Source organism: Aquarana catesbeiana, linkage group LG01 (genome assembly GCF_042186555.1).
Source record: "Aquarana catesbeiana isolate 2022-GZ linkage group LG01, ASM4218655v1, whole genome shotgun sequence".
NCBI lineage: Eukaryota > Metazoa > Chordata > Amphibia > Anura > Ranidae > Aquarana > Aquarana catesbeiana.
In genome coordinates this window covers 591,849,631-591,874,696 of record NC_133324.1, presented here as the reverse complement: position 1 = coordinate 591,874,696, position 25,066 = coordinate 591,849,631, and the positions used below count along the sequence as shown (strand labels likewise).

The 25,066-nt window shown below is 43.8% G+C and overlaps 1 protein-coding gene across 6 annotated transcripts in view; it reads right to left on the bottom strand.

Moving 5' to 3' along the window:
* PSD3 (pleckstrin and Sec7 domain containing 3) overlaps positions 1-25,066 on the bottom strand; it is an 864,447-nt gene that overhangs the window by 523,626 nt on the left and 315,755 nt on the right. Inside the window, exon 1 of one of the 6 annotated variants that reach the window (XM_073598241.1) lies at positions 19,422-19,711. The exons of the other annotated variants lie outside the window; for them this stretch is intronic. The gene's annotated coding sequence lies outside the window, so the exon portion shown is untranslated. Of the gene's footprint in view, positions 1-19,421; positions 19,712-25,066 lie in introns of those variants that run through there. 6 annotated transcript variants of the gene reach the window in all.

The following is a 25,066-nucleotide window of genomic DNA, read 5'->3' as shown; positions in this document are numbered from 1 at the left end:
ATGTGCATGGACACAATGGCTAATATAGAGCGGCATTTAGAGGCATGAAAAAAAAGGAAAATGCTTTTAAAAAAAGTTTTTTTCTGTCCACGTGCATGAGGCCTAAATAACTACATATAGAGTGCATGTCAAACACTTCTCTATACAACCCTCAATCAAATCCACTCTACAGACAAGAAAGCTGCTTGCATGGGAGACATTGCAGACACAAATTCCTTTCTGTATGGAATGCAGCTACATTCCAAGATTAATAGATCAAATGCACCAAATACCATTTTCATCAAGAAGACATACAGGGACTTGAATGGTCTATAATTAATAAACCTTGAAAAATTGGAAATTTGACATAACTGGGTTACTCCTAAAAAACCAGTAGTATTCTACTGGCTATGACTAACTCCACAAAGCGGGTACAAAGTAGTAGGAGTTTGTGGCAGTTGTTTCTAAGAAGCTGTGAGAGCTGTAATTATGCTCTGCTGGAGTCCCCATGGCCACCTGAGCATTTTGTCGCACATTTCCCTATGCCGGACAACGATCAACATCAAGAAAGTCACTTTTATAAAATATGTCTGTTCATACCTGAGCACTTAGTTTCTTGTAGCTCCACACCTGATGCTCAAAAAAGTACACACACTTTTTTCCAGACAGAATCAAGAGACTTTGGCCCCAAAGAAGCTCCTGTATGGCACATCACTCCTAAAAACACGCAAAACACACCCTCAAAAAAAAAAAATCATAAAATCGCCTGAATACACTATGCTCAAGTTTGAATGAGGGCAGAGACTGTCTTTGGGTTGAAAGCCACCATTAAAAGCCCTAGGAAAATGACACCCCCCTGTGGGTGCTAATCTGTTGTTGATGAGACCCTACAATAAGAGCCTTTATTTTATGTTACTGGGAAGATAAGAAGCCAAGTTGGTTTGCTGCTAAAAGCATTGTTGTGTTACCTCTTTGGTGCTCCAATGTAGGCAGGTATCGGTACAGCTGGGAAAAGGAGAGAGCGAGATAGAGAGATAGAGATACAGCAATGGAGATTTAGCCCTGCCATGAGGAGGCTCTGGCTCAGCAGCCAAAAGGTCCTAGTGAGGGCAGTAACAGGTTAGCCTATTGCTCACTGAGACCAATGCTGCATACACCTGAGTATAATTTATTTTTATTTTTTTACCTAAACCCATATTTCTCTTTTAATAATTTTCAAAGAATTTCCAAAATCACAAAAAAACACTTATTTTTTTTTTTCTGGGCCTGATCGGACCCAAGGGTAGGCAGGTGTACACGGATGCCCGTCTGAAAGGGGCCAACAGCTTAGAAACACCTGCTGGTAGTTTAATGTAGAGGGCCAGCAGAATGCCATGTTTTTGATGCAACAGAAAGTAATAGGGAGAGCGTTGGGGTGGTTCACACTTCCAGGAAGTTAAAACGCCTAATTTTACCATGGACCAAGTGCCATTTCTGGCTGGTGCAGCTTTGCACATATAAAGCACAAAGCTCCTGTTTACTTTTATAGGCTTGACTTTCATTAATTTCTATGCACCACAGTGCAAATGCAGAGGGAAACAGCTGCAGTGTACCTAGAGCGTAACATTCAAGTTCCAAGCTTTCTCTCCTCTTCTGTTTACATTCAGCAGGGTCCTTCTTTGGGTGTCCATTGTCACCGCCTGCGCTAAGTGGACACGTTCTATTGGTGGCAGCGACAATTCCAAAAGTCAGGGTCCTCTCACAGGCATGAGAACTACATGGGGGAGTGGTGATGGGACTACAAGGATAACAAGCAGGGAAAAGTGGCAGGAAATTAGGACAATCTAAGGTCCTTATCACGCATGTTCCATTCATGCACTAACATACTAGAGCCAGCTGTCAGATTTGAAATTGGTGCAGTTGTGTATGACTCCACCCACACAGCCGCATCATTCATTCACAGAGATCTGTGAAAAAATAAACTACAAGTCCTGTCTGCCTCAGTGGAAGATGGACTTGTAGTTATCAATGCAACACAAGTGCAGTACTTACTGTATTCATAGTTCATTGACACCAGCTCTCTAGCTTAAAGCGGAACTTCACCCAAAAGGGGAAGTTCGACTTGATTGCAGCCCCCCCCCACTGCCACATTTCACACTTTTGTTTTTTTTGGGGGGGGGGGGTACCTGGTTTTGATGGTACCCGTTTCCACTTCCGGTCAGATCGGCGCACCAATCTGTGCAGCAGTTCGGCCCCCTCCTCCTTTCCCCTGCAGCCTTCTGAGACACATCACAGGTCCCAGAACACTGTGGGACCATTCACAAAGCGCAGCTCGGTTCACACAGTAGGGAACTAGCAGTGAAGTCAGGAGGCTTCACTGCTGGTTTCCCTTACGCAATATGCCAGGGCCTGCCTTTTAATTTTTGTGGGAGACTGAAGCTCTTCTTTAAAGCCCATACCTTGGTACGGACAAGTAGCTGAAGGAAAAGTCTGTGCATTGCACCCGTGATCCACTGATCATGGTTGTAATGCTTTGAAGGCTCATTTGCAAAAAAAAATATAAAATGCACATTTTTTTTTCCTGCAAATTAGGATGCATTTATTATTTGTTGCAAAAGACAGTCTTTAAGCCAATGGCAAGATTTGTACTAATGTGAATCACATTTATGCAGTGCTACAAGGCTGTAACTTAGGGGTAGTAAACCGGATGAATGGTAATGATACATACGTGCAGTTTCAGGCCTCATTCACATGGCCGTACAGGTGTTCCATGCACCCACTCAGGCAGTCCCATTTATGTCTATTGGGATGAAGCAGCTGTATGGTTACAGTCGCTGGTCCCAATTTGACAGCAATGCAGGTATACGGTCCCAAACAGACCGTGTGCATTTGGGTCCGCACACGAAGACAGCTTTCAATTTGGGATCAGCAGCTGTCTATACAGCCACTGTGTCCCAACAGAAATGAATGGGACTGCCTGCATGTGGATGCACTGAACACCTGTGCATCCTGCACAGGAGAAGACAGCCGTTCGCATGGATGTACATATTGGTACAACTGTGTGAATGAGGCCTTAGCGTCTAACTCAGCTCTACACATTTTAAGATAAAAAACCCTTCAACTCGTTACTAATTTATATAAAATGCATACAATAACACATGCAAAACACACACATAATTTAAAAAAAACGCTAATAACGCAAGCCTAATGCCATGTACACACGAGCGGAATGTCCGACAGAAAAAGTCTGACGGGAGCTTTTCAACGTATATTCCGATCGTGTGTATGCCCCATCGGACTTTTAAAGTCGAAAATTCTGACGGACCTAGAAAGAGAACATGTTCTAAATTTTTCGGACGGAACCAATTCCTATCGGGAAAACCGATCGTCTGTATGCTTTTCCGATGGACCAAAAACAACGCATGGTCTGAAGCAAGTACGAGACAGAAGCTACTGGCTATTGAACTTCCGTTTTCTAGTCCTGTCGTACGTGTTGTACGTCACCGCGTTCTGGACGGTCAGAATTTGGTGTGACCGTGTGTATGCAAGACAGCTTGAGCGGAATTCCGTCAGAACTCAGTCGGAAAAACCTTCAGAGTTTATTCCGACGGGAAAACCGTTCATGTGTACAGGGCATTCGTTTGAAACACACAAGCCAATCGGCCCTTACATAGATTTGCACATGCTATTAATGGCCTCTCTTTATACCTGAGCAGGAAATGCTCTTTTCATGGATGGCATTTACTGCTGAATTTATTAAGTGAAAATGACTTCACATTTGTTAACACGAGGCAACACTGATTACTAGTGACAGATCATGGTACACTGAATCAGATAAATTCCTAGCATGCATTTGGTTTTACTGTATAACACACTCATTTAACCCAAAAATATAAGACAGAACATAACCAAAATGCGCTAAATTAAAGTGTAAACAAGTCCAAGAAGACATTTATGTGAACAGCCAAAGCTGACAAAACATTTGTTATTCTGTTTTGCCACTCTAGTGAATCATAAACTGCAATGCCAGCAGGGTAATACCGTTCTCGCTACCGTACACAGCTTCCGTAATCAACCGCCTGCTAGCTATAAGGGTTTGTTCACCTCTATGGGGCCCATCTATAAAGCAGCACAAAGCCTTTCAGAGAAAAACAAAATAATTTCTCATTTAGGCTCCATGCACACAGGACGTTCAAAAAAGTCTGTCTGGACGTCAGATTGCTGGCAGGAAAACGCTGCTTTAAAAACGCGTTTATGAGCGTTTTTCAGCGTCAGAGCTTTTAGGTGTTTTTTTAAATTGCGCCCAGCTTACATTTAGCTCTGCGATGAAAAAAACGCTGACCGCTGATAAAAGCGCGTTTATGCACATTTTTTGTGGTCAGAACAACTGCTCTTGAACGTGATTTTAGGCCTTTCAGACAACAGCCCGTAAACTCCCCTGCTGATAAACTTAAAAAAACATGCATGGACACATAGGATAGCGTTTAAGGGCTGTCCCAAAAACGTCAGTTTATCAGCTTCAGTGTGCATGAGGTCTTAACATTCAGCATCAGTAAGGCTCCATGCACACTGGGCTTAAAAAACGTTGCTTCTACAGGAGTTGTGTACTGCCTCTAGAAGCAGCTCAATGTTATCCTATATGTCCATGCACATTAGGACGTTTACAGGCATATTTTGAGCTCAACGTTTAGAGGCAGAAAAAAAAACCTTCTGGATCGCATTTCTGACTGGAGCTTTCTGGCAGAAAAAAAAAAGTGTAAAAACCTTCTAAACTCATCTAAACTTTGTACAAAAAATGCTCTATATGAGCGTTTTTTAACTTCCAAGAGAACAGATGTTTTAGGCCAGTGTGCATGGAGCCTAAAAGCTTAAGCCTATTGTATACCTGCCAATATATACATTTTACAAAGATATCAGTTTCCTTTACATTCTCTTCCTCTGTATACACCAGGGGTCTCCAAACTTTTAAAACAAAGGGTCAGTTTACTGCCCCTCAGATTTTAGGGGGGGCCGGATGGTGACCAGAGGGAGTAAAAAATGTCACCAGTAGGAGAAATAGTGCCCCTTCCTTGGTGTCAGTGGGAAGAATAGTGCATGATTGTTTGTATTAGTTGGAGAAATGGCCCTTTGTTAAAAATGTCACTGAGAGGAATAGTTCCTCATCATTGGTGTCAGTGGAAGAAATAGCTCCTCATCAATGGTGTCAGTGGGAGAAATAGCTCCTCATCATTGGTGTCAGTGGGAGAAATAGCTCCTCATCATTGGTGTCAGTGGGAGAAATAGCTCCTCGTCATTGGTGTCAGTGGGAGAAATAGCTCCTCATCAATGGTGTCAGTGGGAGAAATAGCTCCTCATCAGTGGTGTCAGTGGGAGAAATAGCTCCTCATCATTGTTGTCAGTGGGAGAAATAGCTCCTCATCATTGGTGTCAGTGGGAGAAATAGCTCCTCATCAGTGGTGTCAGTGGGAGAAATAGCTCCTCATCAGTGGTGTCAGTGGGAGAAATAGCTCCTCATCAGTGGTGTCAGTGGGAGGAATAGCTCCTCATCATTGCCGTCAGTGGGAGACATAGCTCCTCATCATTGGCGTCAGTGGGAGACATAGCTCCTCATCATTGGCGTCAGTGGGAGACATAGCTCCTCATCATTGGTGTCAGTGGGAGGAATAGCTCCTCGTCATTGGTGTCAGTGGGAGAAATAGCTCCTCATCATTGGTGTCAGTGGGAGAAATAGCTTCTCATCATTGGTGTCAGTGGGAGAAATAGCTCCTCATCAATGGTGTCAGTGGGAGAAATAGCTCCTCATCAGTGGTGTCAGTGGGAGAAATAGCTCCTCATCATTGTTGTCAGTGGGAGAAATAGCTCCTCATCATTGGTGTCAGTGGGAGAAATAGCTCCTCATCATTAGTGTCAGTGGGAGAAATAGCTCCTCATCATTGGTGTCAGTGGGAGACATAGCTCCTCATCATTGGTGTCAGTGGGAGGAATAGCTCCTCATCATTGGTGTCAGTGGGAGAAATAGCTCCTCATCATTGGTGTCAGTGGGAGAAATAGCTCCTCATCACTGGTGTCAGTGGGAGAAATAGCCCCTCATCATTGGTGTCAGTGGGAGAAATAGCCCCTCATCATTGGTGTCAGTGGGAGAAATAGCTCCTCATCATTGGTGTCAGTGGCAGGATTAGTCCCTCATCATTGGTGTCAGTGGCAGGATTAGTCCCTTATCATTGGTGTCAGTGGGAGGATTAGTCCCTCATTGCTGGTGTCCAGTGGGAGGAATATTCCCCAGTGGGCCAGATAAAGGCAAGCAAAGAGCCACATCCAGCCCGAGGGCCGCAGTTTGCAGTCCACTGGTATATACCAGAGGGAGTAAAAAATGTCACCAGTAGGAGAAATAGTGCCCCTTCCTTGGTGTCAGTGGGAAGAATAGTGCATGATTGTTTGTATTAGTTGGAGAAATGGCCCTTTGTTAGAAATGTCACTGAGAGGAATAGTTCCTCATCATTGGTGTCAGTGGAAGAAATAGCTCCTCATCAATGGTGTCAGTGGGAGAAATAGCTCCTCATCATTGGTGTCAGTGGGAGAAATAGCTCCTCGTCATTGGTGTCAGTGGGAGGAATAGTTCCTCATCATTGGTGTCAGTGGAAGAAATAGCTCCTCATCAATGGTGTCAGTGGGAGAAATAGCTCCTCGTCATTGGTGTCAGTGGGAGAAATAGCTCCTCATCATTGGTGTCAGTGGGAGAAATAGCTCCTCATCATTGGTGTCAGTGGGAGAAATAGTCCCTCATCATTGGTGTCAGTGGGAGAAATAGCCCCTCATCATTGGTGTCAGTGGGAGAAATAGCCCCTCATCATTGGTGTCAGTGGGAGAAATAGCCCCTCATCATTGGTGTCAGTGGGAGAAATAGCTCCTCATCATCGGTGTCAGTGGCAGGATTAGTCCCTCATCATTGGTGTCAGTGGCAGGATTAGTCCCTCATCATTGGTGTCAGTGGGAGGATTAGTCCCTCATCATTGGTGTCAGTGGGAGGATTAGTCCCTCATCGCTGGTGTCCAGTGGGAGGAATATTCCCCAGTGGGCCAGATAAAGGCAAGCAAAGAGCCACATCCAGCCCGCGGGCCACAGTTTGCAGTCCACTGGTATATACCAAAGAGTTGGGCAAACTCCACTACACTAAAATCTGCGAACTGCAAAATGTTATTTATGCTCTGAAGCAGAAGAATGTTTTATTCTAACAAGAAAAAGGAACTATACGGGATTAGGGGATAGCAAGTCTTTTAAGCCCTAACTATACAGTGTATGGGGGACAGACTCAATTGCTATTTATAGTGGTTAACCAAGCACAAGACATGGACTCCTAAGAACAGTCCAAGCAGGTTTGTCCTGCACCTTCAGGCTACATTCACACCTAAGCTTCATGTTTTCAAGCATTTTTTTCGAAAATTTTTAAGTGTTTTTTGGATCAGAATTGTAAGTTTTTGCAGCTTTTGTCAGGCGGTTTCAACTAAAAGGTGTGGAGTGCTGCTGAAAAAGGTGTGGAGAGCTGCTGTTTGAGCAGAAAACACGCAACAAAAAAAAAAAAAAAAAAGCTCATGTTGTGCTTTTTAGACATTTCCATTGAAGTCTATGGGGACCTAGTTTTGACAGGTACCCGCTTCCCACTTTCACTAGGTGATCCGAGTGGAGGTTCTCCTCTCCCGTTATCTCCCCCCAGTCTTCAGACATGTCACAGGTCCCAGAAGACTGCAGGGGCTATTCAAAGTGCAGTGCAGCTCGCACATGAGCATTGGGCAGCCGGCTGTGAAGCCACAAGCTGTCACAGCCGACTGTCCACACTTAAGATATCAGCACTAGAAACCCAAAAGGCTAGTGAAAACCTAGCCCGGGTGAAGATGGCGCTGGATCCATGGACAGGTAAGTGTCCTGTTATTAAAATTGAGCAGCTGCAGGATTAGTAGCTGCTGACTTTCGATTTTTTTTTTTATCACAGAGCGAAGAACAGCTTTAAGGTTAAAAACCTTCTGTATGCAGCTCCTAACCCACCCTTATACTTACCCAAGCCTGATCTTGATCCAGAGCTGTGCACACGAGCAGAGGCTGCTGTCAATCACAGCCAGTGGCAAGGGACTGAGCCACGCTCTGCGTGTCTATGGACACACAGAGCCGGCTCAGGAGCGAAACCGCACGAATACCCCATAGCAAGTGGCTTGCTATGGCACTCGGCGGGGGGGTAGGAACCATGATTGCCAGCGGGGGGACCCCAGAAGAGGAGGATTAGGGCTGCTCTGTGTAAAACCATTGTACAGAGCAGGCAAGTAGAACATATTTGTTATTGTTTAAAAATAAAATGCGATCCTTTACAACTACAGTAAGATTCGGAAAAAACAACAAAATTTGTTTTCTCCAAATCAGACAAAACCTGGGGCCCCTCACCATGTGTATGTGAGAAACCTAGGTGACATATACTGTATATATTGTCCACAATCTATATTCATATCTTTGCATATTTATTGAAAAAGTTGGACATGAAACGGTCTACATTTGATGATTAAAGGAATCCACATGTAGAGGTGTGTCTACAATAAACCAGTAAGTTAAACATGCTTCACTGGATGTGGTGTGCAGCCAAGACTATATCAGCACTTTTGGCAGAAAACTCTGTTTTTTGTTAATGCGTCTGAACCTCCTCAAATAACAATGAACAGACATAGAGGCTTGGGAGTAGAATGAGTGTATTATTGTACGTTTTATAGAGTACAGGAAACACATACACTAAATCAGATGCCCAATAAACTGCAGTGATGTGTCAGGCAGATGAGTTTTATCTCTACACTAAAACCCCCTTATTGAAATCTTGCAACGTCAGCGCATAATTTTTTTGGAAATTGGGCCTTTTATCTGTCAGTGGTTTGCTGCATTAGTCATTTTCATTATTTTATAGCCCTCCACTAAGCAGAAGCAAATGAGACAGTATAGCTGGTGACAAATGTGAGCAACAACATTCGGGCGAGAAATTCAAAATTTGTCTTCATCAGTTTCTAAGCTGGTCCATTCCTCTGCGGTCAGACTAAAGACACGTTTCATAGAAGTTCATAGACCAGCGAAAGTAAAAGTTCTAATATTTTCAGTGGTGTAGCATTTCATTTCTTGATTATGCAATTTGTAATTACAGTAATACATTACGGAAGCTGTATCTGAAATCTTACTTTCAATTGAAAATAAAAACACAATAGGTTTAACCTCTTGCTGAAAGCATTATAGCCAACAGACAGCTACAGCGCGGTCGCACATTTCTTGGAGGGCGTCTATTGAACCCTGCCCCGCCGCGTGCCCCCATGGTACTCACCGGGCGAGCCCTGTGATCGCTGTGTCCTTCAGACACAGCTGATCATAGATAGAGGTAAAGGGCAAATCACAGCAGCCCTTTACCATGTGATCAGCTGTGTCCAATCACAGCTCATCACATGTCAAAAAATGCCGGTTACCAGCTGTCATTGGTGACCTCCCTATGAAAATGCTAATTTATACCTACAAAATACTACTGTGTCACAAGTGATAGTCTCACAGACACACAAATTCATTACATATGCTATTCTAACACACACACACACATATATATATATATATATATATATATATATAGAGAGAGAAAGAGAGAGAGAGAGAGAGAATGTATAGCAGGCAGTCTGACACTTTTGACACTTTGTGAGAACCAGTGACACTAATACAGTGATCAGTGCTAAAAATATACATTGACACTGTACTAATGATACAGGCTGGGAAGCGGTTAAACAACTAGGACTAGGGTTGTCTCGATACCACTTTTTTAAGACCGAGTACAGGTACCGATACTTTTTTACGCCGATACCGATTACGATACTTTTATTTTTAATGTGACAGTGTTTTGTTTTTTTTTACAATTTTTTTTTGTTTTTTTACAATGCTTTTTTTTTTAGGGGGGGAAGGGGTGGATGGTGTCTGTGTGTTTTTTTATTTAAATTTTTATTATTTTTTTACTATTTTTTTTTTTATTATTTATTGCAAAACTTTGTGTGTTTTTTTTTTTTTTTTATCAGCCCTGTTGGGGGGCTTTGGTGAGATATCAGGGGTCTTAACAGACCCCTGATATCTCCCCCTTGAGACAGAGAAAGAGACCGAGGATAGAGATTCCCCAGTCCCTTTCTCTGCAGCCTCAGGTGCACTGAAAATGAATGGAAAGAAGACAGCGGCTCCTCTCCATTCATAAACTGAGACATCGTAATCACAGGAGGTTACAATGTTTCAGTTATGTAAATGGACAGAGTCAGCTGACTCTGTCCATACAGAAAAGGAAGGAGGAGGACATGGAGGGGGACAGCAGAACGGCGGGGGACAGCAGAACAGAGGGGGACAGCAGAACGGAGGGGGACAGCAGAATGGAGGATGTGGTGACAGTCAGCGGTGATCACGTGTGGGGGAGTTACAAGCACCAATCACCGCTGTATAGAGTTCACTAAAGCAGCTGAAAGCCGCTGGGGGAGAAGCTTGTAACTCCCCCACGCGCCAATCACTGCTGACTGTCCAGGTATCGGGTGAAGCATCGGGGAGCATTTGCCCGAGTACAAGTACTTGGGCAAATGCTCGGTATTGGTGCCGATACTAGTATCGGGACAACCCTCTCTAGGACAATCAAAGGGTTACAAATGTGTGCCTAACATGTTTATGTGTGTACTGTGAGGTGCTTTCACTTAGGGATGTGCTGGTTTTTATTCACTACTTTGCGGAAGGGCAGAATTACGTATATATACGTGATTCTGCGCAGACGGCCCACACTATAACAGTAAAGCCACATTGCGTGGTTGACAAGTGGTTAAAATACCTATGCCTGTAACAACAAAGGAGAAATGGCTCAAAAACCAGCCAAACATGAAAAAACAATCAGGATAAGAAAATGTATGAAATGATAATATTGTCCAAAAAAAAATGGTATAAGACCGTAATGTTAGCATATATGAAAAATAGATGGTAATGTCTAAAACCATATACGCTAGGAAGCTGAAGTTCCAAGATAATGGAAAGTTCAAATGAAAGTGATACTGAGCACCAGCGGCAGCTCCCTAGAGAGTAGAAGCGAAAACTCTGGAAGACAATGTGAAGATAAAAAGGTGCGCCAATCTAAGTGCAGTATCCAAAAAAAAAATTTATTAAATGTATAAAAATGAACGGCCAAATGGCTACTCACAATGGATCAGTGGGGATAAGGCATGTAATAACATGCCCATAGGCAAAACCGCAGCAGCTCTCAGTGCAGGGTCCCAAGATGGTGTGAGACGCTGTGGGAGATGTAGCTAAGCAGTCCGTGGTGTGTAGTCCTCTGCTGGTGGAGGCTTTGGCATGGAGGAATCTGACACGTCCAGACATCATTTCCGCAGCCTCTCCTCCAGCAAATAGTGCGCTCCAGGCTGGTCCTATGCTGTTACAACTTCCGTCTTCCGGTTCCTGAGAAGATTCCGGTCCGACCTTGCTGACACTGCGGTCATCCCGCTCCCTCCATGCCAAAGCCCCCACCAGCAGAGGACTACACACCATGGACTGCCTGCCTACATCTCCCACAGCGTCTCACACCATCTTGGGACCCTGCACTGAGAGCTGCTGCGGTTTTGCCTATGGGCCATCTCTATGTTATTACATGCCTTATCCCCACTGATCCATTGTGAGTAGCCATTTGGCCGTTCATTTTTATACATTTAATAAAGTTTTTTTTTTTGGATACTGCACTTAGATTGGCACGCCTTTTTATCTTCAAAAAATACCTATGTCTAACAACCCTCTCTCATTACCATTTATTGCTCTTATAAATACCTTGAATCAGATGTCAACCCGATGCAGGAGATCTACTCCAGGTGGCACATTTGACCCCCTCTGAACATGCAGGGCCCATCAGTACTGCACATGCGCAGTCCATTCTCTATAACTGTATTCTGAAAGGCTTGTAAGTAGACATCTTTATCATTAGTAACAAAAATGGAAATTAAAGTTCCACACCACTGCTAAAAGGTCTAGATACAACTTTATTTGAAAAAAAAAAGTCAGGTGAACAATCCAAAAAGTAGCCAACACGTTTTAGGGGTCCAAATATGCCCCCTTCATCAGGGCTAGAAGGTAACATTGAATAGATAATCCATATATAGGAACCTCAGACAAATGTGAAAATGTGACTTAAACATAACATTTCAGTTCATCAATTGGCTAAAAACAGTGATATTATTATTATTATTATTAATAATAATAATAATAATACATCTTACTTAAAATATGCACCTAACTGGATTGGTGTGCTTGGGTTTAGCCTTAAAATGCATGATTTTTGCAAGGCTGGGGATGATTGTCCAGGGAATGTATAATCGGATTGTACAGTATATGATCTAAATGGCAGACAAACTTGTGCTCAGCAACAAACAAAAATCAAAATAATAAATCCCACAGATGCACTCACAAACAACACATAATACCAGTGCTGAACCAAAATTAAAAGGAATACAAATGTTGTGCTGTGTTACTAAATTAAATGTGCCTTGGTTATATGTATCCCAATACAAAAGATCACAATATTACAAAAAATAAATGTGATACGAGTACCAACATCATAAATCCAAATACAACTGAAAAATAAAATAATTCAGAGGGTGACACCACTATTTCAAAGTGACACAAAACAAAAAATACCAATTGATAAATCAATAAACCTAGATCCTGATGGAGGTCCACCACCTATATGCAAATGTCCAAATAAAACAAGTAATTATGTGTAGCAGGATTCCACCACCATTGCAAATCTTGTCATATGTTTCCACTTGTGAATGGCAATAAGCAGTCTTGTGAATTCCACACCAACAACTCAGCCTCCTACCAAGCGATAACCAAGCGATATTACTGACAACAGCATGTTGTCAGTAATAATCCATCCATAGCCTTGGAAACATATTGGGATAACAATGAACGATGTTCAATGGCACTCAGGAACTTCAGGGTACATCAGCAGGGATTAACTGTTTGCACCACTGCAAGAGAGAGATAAGCAAGTATTCCACCATGCAACCTGCAGATTGTAATAAGTATTTGTGCACATACTTACATAAGTACAAGGATAAATTGCATGTAAGCACAACCACCACCACTGCTAGCTCCATCTGGTGTATTGACGTCAGCACAAGGGGCGAAGACTGGAAATTTGGAATCCTGTCAATGGGCTGAAAATTCGGGCCATGGGTCACACTGCCAACACCACCCATCTTGACAAACGTTGATTAAAAAAATAAGGAGCCAAATAGAAAGAAGTCAGTTGAACAGTAACTGCAATCAGCTACAGTCACAGCTCAGGTATTCTGACAGCCGCAGATGCTGGCTGTCATGTTATAATAGCCTGCACGGGGAGATTTCTCCATCCCAATTGTTTAGTGTGGAAAGCAGTATCTATAATTTCTCTGATTCTGCAAAGCAGTCTCCCACTGGTATATGAGACCTTGTAGATCCCCGTGTCATGTATGTGCCATGGGTGCAAAGACATGCTGCAAGGCTCTGCTAGTTCCCAAATACTTGGCAGAGAGCAGCTTCATGTCTGTGTATGTGTGCAGTCTTATGCCCTGTACACACGATAGGATTTTCCGATGGAAAATGTGTGATAGGACCTTGTTGTTGGAAATTCCGACCGTGTGTAGGCTCCATCACACATTTTCCATAGGAATTTCCGACACACAAAGTTTGAGAGCAGGCTGTAAAATTTTCCGACAACAAAATCCGTTGACGGAATTTCCGATCATGTGTACACAAATCCGCCACACAAGTGCCACGCATGCTCAGAATAAATTAAGAGACAAAAGCTATTGGCTACTACCCCGTTTATAGTCCCAACGTACGTGTTTTACGTCACCACGTTCAGAACGATCGGATTTTCCGACAACTTTGTGTGACCGTGTGTATGCAAGACAAGTTCGAGCCAACATCCCTCGCAAAAAATCCATGGATTTTATTGTCGGAATGTCCGATCAATGTCCGACCATGTGTACAGGGCATTATGGTACACATCACCAAAACAGTCTCCTGGGATGTGTGATGTGGGTATCCCAAGAGGCATCAGTGGGTCCCCACATTATTCTTCCCTAGGCAATGAAGCAGGAAGTGCTGCGGTAAAGCACAAAAAAAAAAAAAAAATGTACAAAACATTTTAAAAAATTAGGACATTTCTCCAATTCTGTAAGAGGAAGGGGGAAAATCAGGCAGGACAAAGACATTGTAATAGGTAAAGGTATGCTTAAATTATCCTAATGCCGCGAACACACGGGCGGACTTTTTGACGGACTAGGTCTGGCGGACTTTGACAGACTTTCCGAAAGAACAGACTTGCCTACACACGATCAACCAAAGTCCGACGGATTCGTAGGTGATGACGTACGACCGGACAAAAACAAGGAAGTTCATAGCCAGTAGCCGATAGCTGCCCTAGCGTCAGTTTTTGTCCGTTGACTAGCATACAGACGAGCGGACTTTTCGACCGGACTCGAGTCCGTCGGAAAGATTTGAAACATGTTTCATTTCTAGGTCCGTCGAAATTTTGGGAAAAAAAAGTCCACTGGAGCCCACACACGATCGAATTATCCGACGGACTCCGGTCCACCGGACCAAGTCTGCCGGAAAGTCCGCTCGTGTGTACGCAGCATTAATGGGTCTCAGTGATCCTGTTCAGCACTGCCCTGCTTTGTGACAGAATTGAAAAAATGACCCACTTTTTTTTTTTTTTAATTCTCTATTTATGCTTCATACCATACCACAAGGATGTATAAACAAAAGTCATGAAGGATATACACACAGCTACCCTCACTGTTTTCTTTTAATTCACAGTTGTGGAGAAACATTTCCATCAATGAACAAAGCAACACTTTCAACTTCAAACATAGGGGTTGATTTACAAAAACTGGAGAGTGCAAAATCTGGTGCACCTGTGCATGGTAGCCAATCAGCTTCTAATTTAAACTTCTTCAGTTAAGCTTCGAAGCTGATTGGTTTCTATGCAGAGCTGCAAAAGATTATACACGCTCTAGTTTTAGTAAATCACCATTGCGTCCATTTATTTCATAGCCAACATCGGTGTAAACACAAAAAAAAACAGATGATCCAGAAACGGGTGCACCATGAATATTCCTTTGCACTCCACCATTAGTGGTGTATATACAGAAAAGGAACTCTATATTTATATCATGTAAATGTAGCTTACAGTACAAAAAAAACCCGGCGTGAATCAAGGCAGATTCCGTTATTATATGGTAACATGATAAAAATGTATTTCTGTCTCTATTGCTAGTAAGCAACTTTGTATGGATACTGCTTAAAAGGGACCAACTGCTTTATTTAAATCACAATGCCAGTACATGGTTTAGAAATAATCCGTCACAAAAAAAAATAATAAAATATAGTAAATCTATTCCAGTGACAAAAGCAAGGAAACTGCCGCTTGCCTGACCTGATGCTAGTTGTAGTATGTATATGTTGAAGCCTCAACCAGCGCTACTTCCCAGACCGCACCCACTGATGCGTTTCGCCCTGCCCATCGGGGCTTAGGCCGGCCATAAACTGTTCGAATCTTGGCCGGTTCAGCATGAACCAGCCGAGATTCAACTGTTAATGGGCAGACTGAATGTACCAAGTTGATCAATCAATTTGGGTACAGCCAGCCTGCCGGATTCTCTTACGATTATCACTATAGCCGCTTCGGGAGCAGACAATGGCTCGGCAGGAGGGGTTCCCCTTTCAGCACTGTGTGTTGATGGGGGAATCCTGCAAATTTTGGACCGTCTATGGCCTTCTTTATTCATAGGCCCGTACACACAATACGAAAATCAGATGGAAAAATTTGTACGACGCGCTGTCTGCGGCCTTTCGGATCGTTGTACAGTGCTTTCGACAGCCGATTTCGTTTTTTCGTCAGACAAAAGCTGGATGTGCAAACTATAAAATTTTTGTCGGATGTGAACTCAACGTTCGATTTTCGTTTCATTAGTACGGTTTTCGTCCGAAAAAAATAGTAAGAGCAAGACTACGCATGCTCAGAAAGGAAAGAATACATACAAAACTATTCAACACATGACATCACTTCTGAAGTTGTATTCTGTCATACGAAAATGTTTGTATTGTGAGTAACCTCTTCACTTTTGACATGAGACTAGCATGCCACAAAAAACGGTTGTTCGGTCGTCCGAAAATCTAAACGTATGTACGAGGCTTAAGCCCCGCTGGGTGGGGCACAATGAGCCAGGTGGTGTGCTTTGCTGAAGCGGCCACATATACAGTGGGGACGGAAAGTATTCAGACCCCCTTAATTTTTTCACTCTTTGTTATATAGCAGCCATTTGCTAAAATAATTTAAGTTCATTTTTTTCCTCATTAACGTACACACAGCACCCCATATTGACAGAAAAACACAGAATTGTTGACATTTTTGCAGATTTATTATAAAAGAAAAACTGAAATATCACATGGTCCTAAGTATTCAGACCCTTTGCTCAGTATTTAGTAGAAGCACCCTTTTGATCTAATACAGCCATGAGTCTTTTTGGGAAAGATGCAACAAGTTTTTCACACCTGGATTTGGGGATCCTCTGCCATTACTCCTTGCAGATCCTCTCCAATTCTGTCAGGTTGGATGGTAAACATTGGTGGACAGCCATTTTGAGGTCTCTCCAGAGATGTTCAATTGGGTTTAAGTCAGGGCTCTGGCTGGGCCATTCAAGAACAGTCACAGAATTGTTGTGAAGCCACTCCTTCGTTATTTTAGCTGTGTGCTTAAGGTCATTGTCTTGTTGGAAGGTATCCCAGTACTTGGCCGCATTCATCTTTCCCTCAATTGCAACCAGTTGTCCTGTCCCTGCAGCTGAAAAACACTCCCACAGCATGATGTTGCCACCACCATGCTTCACTGTTGGGACTGTATTGGACAGGTGATGAGCAGTGCCTGGTTTTCTCCACACATACCACTTAGAATTAAGGCCAAAAAGTTCTATCTTGGTCTCATCAGACCAGGAATCTTATTTCTCACCATCTTGGAGTCCTTCGGGTGTTTTTTAGCAAACTCCATGCAGGCTTTCATGTGTCTTGAGGAGAGGCTTCCATCGGGCCACTCTGCCATAAAGCCCCGACTGGTGGAGGGCTGTAGTGATGGTTGACTTTCTACAACTTTCTCCCATCTCCCGACTGCATCTCTGGAGCTCAGCCACAGTGATCTTTGGGTTCTTCTTTACCTCTCTCACCAAGGCTCTTCTCCCCCGATAACTCAGTTTGGCCGGACGGCCAGCTCTAGGAAGGGTTCTGTTCGTCCCAAACGTCTTCCATTTAAGGATTATGGAGGCCACTGTGCTCTTAGGAACCTTAAGTGCAGCAGAAATTTTTTTGTAACCTTGGCCAGATCTGTGCCTTGCCACAATTCTGTCTCTGAGCTCTTCAGGCAGTTTCTTTGACCTCATGATTCTCATTTGCTCGGACATGCACTGTGAGCTGTAAGGTCTTATATAGACAGGTGTGTGGCTTTCCTAATCAAGTCCAATCAGTATAATCAAACACAGCTGGACTCAAATGAAGGTGTAGAACCATCTCAAGGATGATCAGAAGAAATGGACAGCACCTGAGTTAAATATATGAGTGTCACAGCAAAGAGTCTGAATACTTAGGACCATGTGATATTTCAGTTTTTCTTTTTTAATAAATCTGCAAAAGTGTCAACAATTCTGTGTTTTTCTGTCAATATGGGGTGCTGTGTGTACATTAATAAGGAAAAAAATGAACTTAAATGATTTTAGCAAATGGCTGCAATATAACAAAAATAAAAGTAAAAAATTTAAGGGGGTCTGAATAATTTCCGTCCCCACTGTACATGCTACAGCCAGTATCGTGTCGGGCACGCGTCGGCTTTCTTGCTTTAATCATTTACATTATTGGATGAGAGATATCCCGTGTTGGCACCCCTACTTCTGAGAACCAGCGGGATAGCATACCTTTGTTTGGAGCAGCACCATAAGGTTCAAAAGTATTCAAGTGACAAGCTCAAGAACCAGCACCTTGTGTTAAGTAGTATTAGGTCTCTCACACAGGTAAAATACCACCTTCAGAAAAGCAAACTACAGTGGATAGTTTTTCAGAGGGTGGTATAACCAAAGCTGACAATCATTCAAGAAGCACTACTGCCACCTCTTGAACACCTGTTTATTTTATTTTTATATTTAAATTGCTATACAGCCGTTTTACATTTTTGGACCTCGCCTCATCTGTGAGCCGAGTATTCGGGTTGTAGCCTTACTGAACTTAATAGATGAGTTTGACAGGCATTGCCATATGTTGAACTCTGCACCTTGAGTTGAAAACCTTGCGTCTGCAAAACAGAGCATCTCAGCTACAACATTTATACATCCCTGTCTGGTTGTATTATTCGCATTCCAGGGGGCAGTAAAACCACGACTGTTTTTTTACAAAAAAAAAAAAATCTCTCGGGTGCCTGACCGCCCGAGAGATCCCAGAATGGCATAAGTAAAATAGTCACACCTGGACAGAATTGAAAATAATTTGCAATATGTGGCAATTTGGCGGTGAAGTTTTATTTCATGCTTTTGTTCACACCTGTATTTTATGTGTGTGTTTAGCTGCAAAAACACAAACAAAAAACTGCCTGCTGCATCTTTAGTGCGCTTTCATGAAAACACATGTTAGTTCAATGCTAATGCACCTAAAACAATGGCCCTTATGCTAGTTTACATCTGTGCCTTATGCTAGTAGTTAATATACATTTATTACAGTATGTATATTTACAAATATTATTGTTTGCATGTTTATATCACCAAACTAGGTGACATCTAGGGTGCCACCTCATCCCTTTAAACCGGAACCCATATTAATTACACAGGCTCTCGGGCTGATTAAGGTGGTAATTAAACACACTTGTTGCCTTATCTGCATTAAATTAGCCTCAGAACTCGTGTAATTCATGTGTTCTGGTTTAAAGGGATGAGGTGGCAACCCCAGTGACATCACTGCCGTGACATCACTGATGTAGAGGAAAGAAAGACTTTTCTGTTAAGGACAAGGACGCACACGAGAACAGCCAAGTATTCATTTCTTTGAAAGGTGAAGGGCTTCTTTGTGATTGTATCTTAATCAAACAGCCACCAGTCCTTTGAAAATCAACATATCAGCGGACGGATAACAGAACGACCTGTCCTTACAACTACATGCATGCTGAATTTTTAATCCACAGTACCGTCGTGTTTATTAATCCCATCAGTAATTCAATTTGTTTTCTTATAATGATTAATGCAAACCACGATTTTGAAATACGTCTTTTAAAATCAGTAGAGAAATAAATGGCGTGAATGACAAACAGAGGAAGTAGCTAGATATCTAGAGAATAAAGAGATAGCTGAAAAGAAGAAGTAACAAAAACGGGTTACCTTTGTTACAAATCTGCATTCATCCCATGTTACGGCGACTTTGTAACCAAACTTTGTGCTGGGGTTAGGAGACACTTCATGGTGCTGCTATTGTTTGAAGGGCATAGATAGTAAGAGGCAGGATCTGCTCTGACATTTTCTCAGAATGCACCAGCAATGCTCAGGGTAAGGATTACACACACACAAAAAAAAGAGTTGAACAACTTCCCTTCTATCCACTCCCAAACAGTCCCACCCTCCTTCTCATTCCAGCACCCGCTGACCTCCAGCTATCTGGGTCCTGGCTGCACTGACTGCAGAGAAAAGTGAAAGGCACATGACTGTTTGACTTCATTGTGCATCTTGGAATGGTTCAGATCCTGATACAGGCTGGTGAACACAGAGCATGCTTCATCAAATTAACTCCCTCACTTACAGCAGGAAACAAGTACCCTCTGCACATAGATATGATACTTTACAAGATTTCATGATATTACAATCGGTGTGTTTAGATTTTTTATATTCGTTATTTAAAATAAGATGCCCTTTTTTTTTCCGTAGCCCCTTTTCAAAATCTATAGGTTGCAGTAATGCATTTATCACTACCAACATGCATGTTGTGATAAAAATTGAGAGCAAATAGTGGGACTTTATATGAAGCACACAGCAGCACAAAAGGAAGTCAAGTGACTGGGAAATACTGTTTATTCATGTTGTATAATCTAACATACAACTAAATGGGTATATAACCTCCAAAAGCATTTGATCATTTACGACATACGTTACATAGTAGTCCGCAATCATTGAAACAGTTGTAGAACAGACAATGGATACGTATTATAAATATAGGTAAGTTAAAACCAAAACAAAACTAAATATATAAAAAAAAATATGAAAAGGGGGAAGAAAAAATAAACAAAAAAAAAAAAAAAAGTTAAAAAATAAAAAATAATAAAAAATAAAAATAAATAAACATTCATATACTGAATGATTATAAACATGAATAAAAATGTAGAGAATATAAATTGGTCCATGGTAGAATAATGGTAAAGTGTAAGGCTTGACGCGTTTCGCAGCCTTATAGCCGCTCATCAGAAGCATAAACCATGGAAAATATATCTGCATCTGTGCAGCGGCAGTGCAGCATCGAAAGTCGCCCAAAAAATTGCATTCTCCGGGCACCGTGGTCGCCAAAGGGGCGATAGCAACCAGCACAGACAATTTGTGGGCCGTGTGTGTGAATGGACAACCCTTGTGAAAGGGAGAAGCAATGAGCCTGATGGAAAACCTGTGAATTACAGATGAAAAAATTGATCGATGTGGGTGGAAATGATCCAGGATGTGTGGAGTGAGAGATGTGCATGTTGTGATACTGGTCAAGTTTGCCTTTTGTTGTTGGGCATTGACAGACCATTCTAAATTAAAGAGCTGCCTAAGGCTTGATTCACACCTATGCAAGTTGCAGTTTGCATATTCCGGGTGCATTTTGCGTTTTTTCAATACACATTTTGGATCCATTGAGGTCTATGGAACCAAAAACCAGAACAAAATCCCTGGCCCTTTCCATAGATGTGAATGACATCCATAGAAAACCATGTTAAATGGACTTTAGTGTGTTTCTGCAAAACTGAAAACTAAGGATGAGCTCAGGCGTGTTCACACAGCCCACATGCTGAGCCCGCCAGGAAGTCGGCACTGTGCTGCGCTAATCACAGGCAGTGAGACATTGTCCCGATGCACGGCTGCAGAGATCGGGAAATGTCTCACTGCCTGTGATTAGCGCAGCGCAGTGCCGCCTTCCTGGCGGGCTCAGCATGTGGGCTGTGTGAACACGCCTGAGCTCATCCTTACTGAAAACCCACAAAAAATATGCATAGGTGTGAACCAGGACTAAGGGCCCTTTCACTTGGATTTCCGATCAGGTCCACCTGTCAGTTTTCCACGGGGACCTGATCAGACTTTGCAGTCTCTGCTATGGAGTGGCGGATGTCAGTGGACACTCAGCACTATCCAATCCGATACTACCCGCAAAATCCAGACAGGTGGTGGTCCTATTTTCCATCCGCCAGGTGGTCCGTTTCCACCCCATTTCCCCATAGAGAAGAGCGGGACTGTGTATGTATAGACTCTGCACAGTGGAGCAAACACAGACCTGTTATCCACCTGCTCAGCGGGGATCAGCGGAGCGACCTCCGCTAAGCAAGTGGATTCCGTAAGGCGAAGGCGCCCAGGTGAAAGAGGCCTAAAGGCTCAAGTACACTTGCATTTAGGTTGGGGGCATCAAAAACACGCAATTGATCAACGTTTTTACACTAGCGGTTTTTTTTTTAAGCTAAAAAAACACTGGAAGAATCACTGGATAAAAAAATGCTGGTAATAACTTTTTATAGCAGCATTTTAGCAGCGTTTAGGAGCATTAGCATTTTATTTGCGTTTTTGCAGTAAAAAGAAAAAAAAAAGCTCAAAAAAACGCTATTAGCGTTTAGGAGCATTTCTGCTGGAAAAACACTCCAGGAAACTATTTTTTTCTGTTCCTAGACGCTGAAGCTCAAAAAACTTGAAGGCTGAGTTCACACTATCTTCGCATGCGGCTCACAGCAGTGGTCCGATACGTTCATCGTTTCAGGTCCTATTTTAGTCTGGATTTTTGGCTGAATTTGGGCTTGAAATTAACCAAAAGACGCAGAGGGCTCGGTGCAAATTTGCACCGGAGCCACAGCGGAAATATGTGAACCGGCTCCATAGAGAGTCGGTCAAAAACACCTGCTATTGCGAATTGGATGTGGAAAATTGCATCCAATTCGTAATACTGTGAACCCAGCCTAATAGCCTAATGTAGTGTGCATGGAAACATAGGATAACACTATTAGGCTTCTAGAAGCAGAAAAGAAATGCTAATAACAGCTTCTAGGAGCTTAAAAAAAGCTAGTGTGCATGGAACCTAAAAGTGGTTCTAAAGGCAGAAGGTTTTTTTAACCTTAAAGTGGTTGTAAACCTCAGACATGAAATGTGAACAAAGCAAATCCTTCTAAAGTGTATACTTATGTATGTATGTCTCAGTTAAGAGCACTAAGCCCTCGTTCACACCGGTTCCATTTGACAATTCCAAATCGCATTACAACTCACACCCCATTGCCAGCACCACCAGTTAAAATCGCTGCAAAGCTCATTGGTAGCAGTAGTAACTTATCTCAGAGGTTTAATTGCTTATTGTTGAAGGAACGCCCAGCAACCTCCGGAGCAGTGTTTCTCAACCTGGGTTCCGCAAGAAGTCCCCAGGAGTTCCGCAGCGATCTACCCGTCAATCACCGACAGCTGACAGGTAGATCGGGTCTCCTTTAACACAAGCAGAGTAGCGCAGGAAGAGTCTGTCATTTTAGTGTCCATGTCCTGTGATGTGCCTCATGCCCTGTGATGTGCCCCATGCCCTGTGATGTGCCCCATGCCCTGTGATGTGCCCCATGCCCTGTGATATGCCTTGTGATGTGCCCCATGCCCTGTGATGTGCCCCATGCCCTGTGATGTGCCCCATGCCATGTGATGTACCTCATGCCCTGTGATATGCCCTGTGATGTGCCTCATGCCCTGTGATGTGCCCCATGCCCTGTGATGTGCCCCATGCCCTGTGATATGCCTTGTGATGTGCCCCATGCCATGTGATGTGCCCTGTGATGTGCCCCATGCCCTGTCATGTGCCCCATGCCCTGTCATGTGCCCTGCGATGTGCCCCATGCCCTGCCATGTGTTCTGCGCTGTGCCCTATGCCCTGCAATGTGCCCCATGCCCTGTGATGTGCCCCATGCCCTGCCATGTGCCCCATGCCCTGCCATATGCCTTGCTATGTGAACCATGCCCTGTGATGTTCCCTGTGATGTGCACCATGCCCTGTCATGTGCCCTGTGATGTGCCCCATGCCCTGTCATGTGCCCTGCGATGTGCCCCATGCCCTGCCATGTGCTCTGCGCTGTGCAGCATGCCCTGCCATGTGGCCTGTTATGTGCCCCATGCCCTGCAATGTGCCCCATGCCCTGTGATGTGCCCCATGCCCTGCGATGTGCCCCATGCCCTGTCATGTGCCCTGCTATGTGCCCCATGCCCTGCCTTGTGCCCCATGCCATGTGCCCTGTGATGTGCCCAATCCCCTGCCATGTGCCCTGTGATGTGCCCAATGCCCTGCCATGTGCCCTGTGATGTGCCAATGCCCTGCCGTGTGCCTGTGATATGCCAATACCCCGCTGTGTGCCTGTAATGTGCCCTATGCCCTGCCGTGTGTCTGTGATGTGCTCTGCCGTGTGCCCCATGCCCTGCCATGTGCTGCTGTGAGCTCCATAATCTGCCCTGTTGCCCTGCTGTGAGCCCCGTAAAATGCCCTGTGTCCTGCTGTGAGCCCCATAATGTGCCCTATTTCCTGCTGTGTGCCCCATATCCTGCTGCGTGCGCCACGACGTGCCCCATTTTCTGCTTTTTAGCCCACGATGTTCCCAATTTTCTGCTGTGTGCCCCATGTTCTGTTGTGTGTTCCATGATGTGCCCCATTTTCTGTTGTATGCCTCATATTCTGCTGTGTGCCCCATGTACTGCTGTTTGTCCCTTAATGTGCCCAATGCCCTGCTGTGGGCTTTGTAATGTGGCATGTGCCCTTCTGTGTGTCCCTTGATGTGCCCCATGCTCTGTATTGTGCCCTGCTGTATTCCCCTTGTGCCCCATGTTCTGCTGTATGCCCCATGTCCTGCTGTGTGCCCTTTGATGTGTTCCATGTTCTGCTGTGTGTCCCTTGATGTGTCCTGCTGTGTGTCCCTTAATGTGCCCCATGCCCTGCTGTGAGCCCTGTAATGTGCCATGTGCCCCATGCCCTGCTGTGAACACTGTAATGTGCCCTGCTGTGTGTCCCTTGATGTGCCCCATGTTCTGCTGTGTGTTCCATGTTCTGCTGTGTCCCCCATGATGTTCCCCATTTTCTACTGTGCACTCCATGTTCCGCTGTGTGTCCTTATTAGGTTCCCCATGTTCTGCTGTGTGCCCCGTAATGTTCCCTGTATTCTGATGTATGCCCCTTGATGTGCCCCATGTTCTGCTGCGTGCCCCATAATGTGCCCTGCTGCCCCATGTAATGTGTCTCATAATGTGCCCTGCTGCCCCCCTGTATTGTGTCCTGACCTCCTGTGCTCTGCCCTGCTGCCCCCTGTACACTGCTTATCTCCAGTTAAACCCAGAATTGAGCATCTGTGCAGAAAATAAAGCTGTAGATCTGAACATTATTTCAGGGGTTCCCCGAGATCTCAGACTTTTTGCCAGGGGTTCCCCGACAGTAAAAAGGTTGAGAAACTCTGCTCTGGAGGAACCCTAATTGGGAAAAGGCTGATCGAACTACACAGCACAGTGGGTGTATCAGATGAGGAATCAGAGACTCGGGGGTCTGCCCATTGCAGTGAGCAGCAACGTGATTACATCTCCCCTGCCTTTACAAAGAACTACAGTGGGGATTGTACAAGACCAGTGGCTGAGGGGATAGCAACTACCGGTCTTCAGAACACAATATGAGAAGGACAGAAGGCTTTCCACTGAACAAAGAAGGCTGGATTTCTCACAGGCAGGAGGTTTGTGCACTGTAAGACCAACAATCTATTTAAAAAGGTATGGAAGAACATGTATAAATATATCATAAA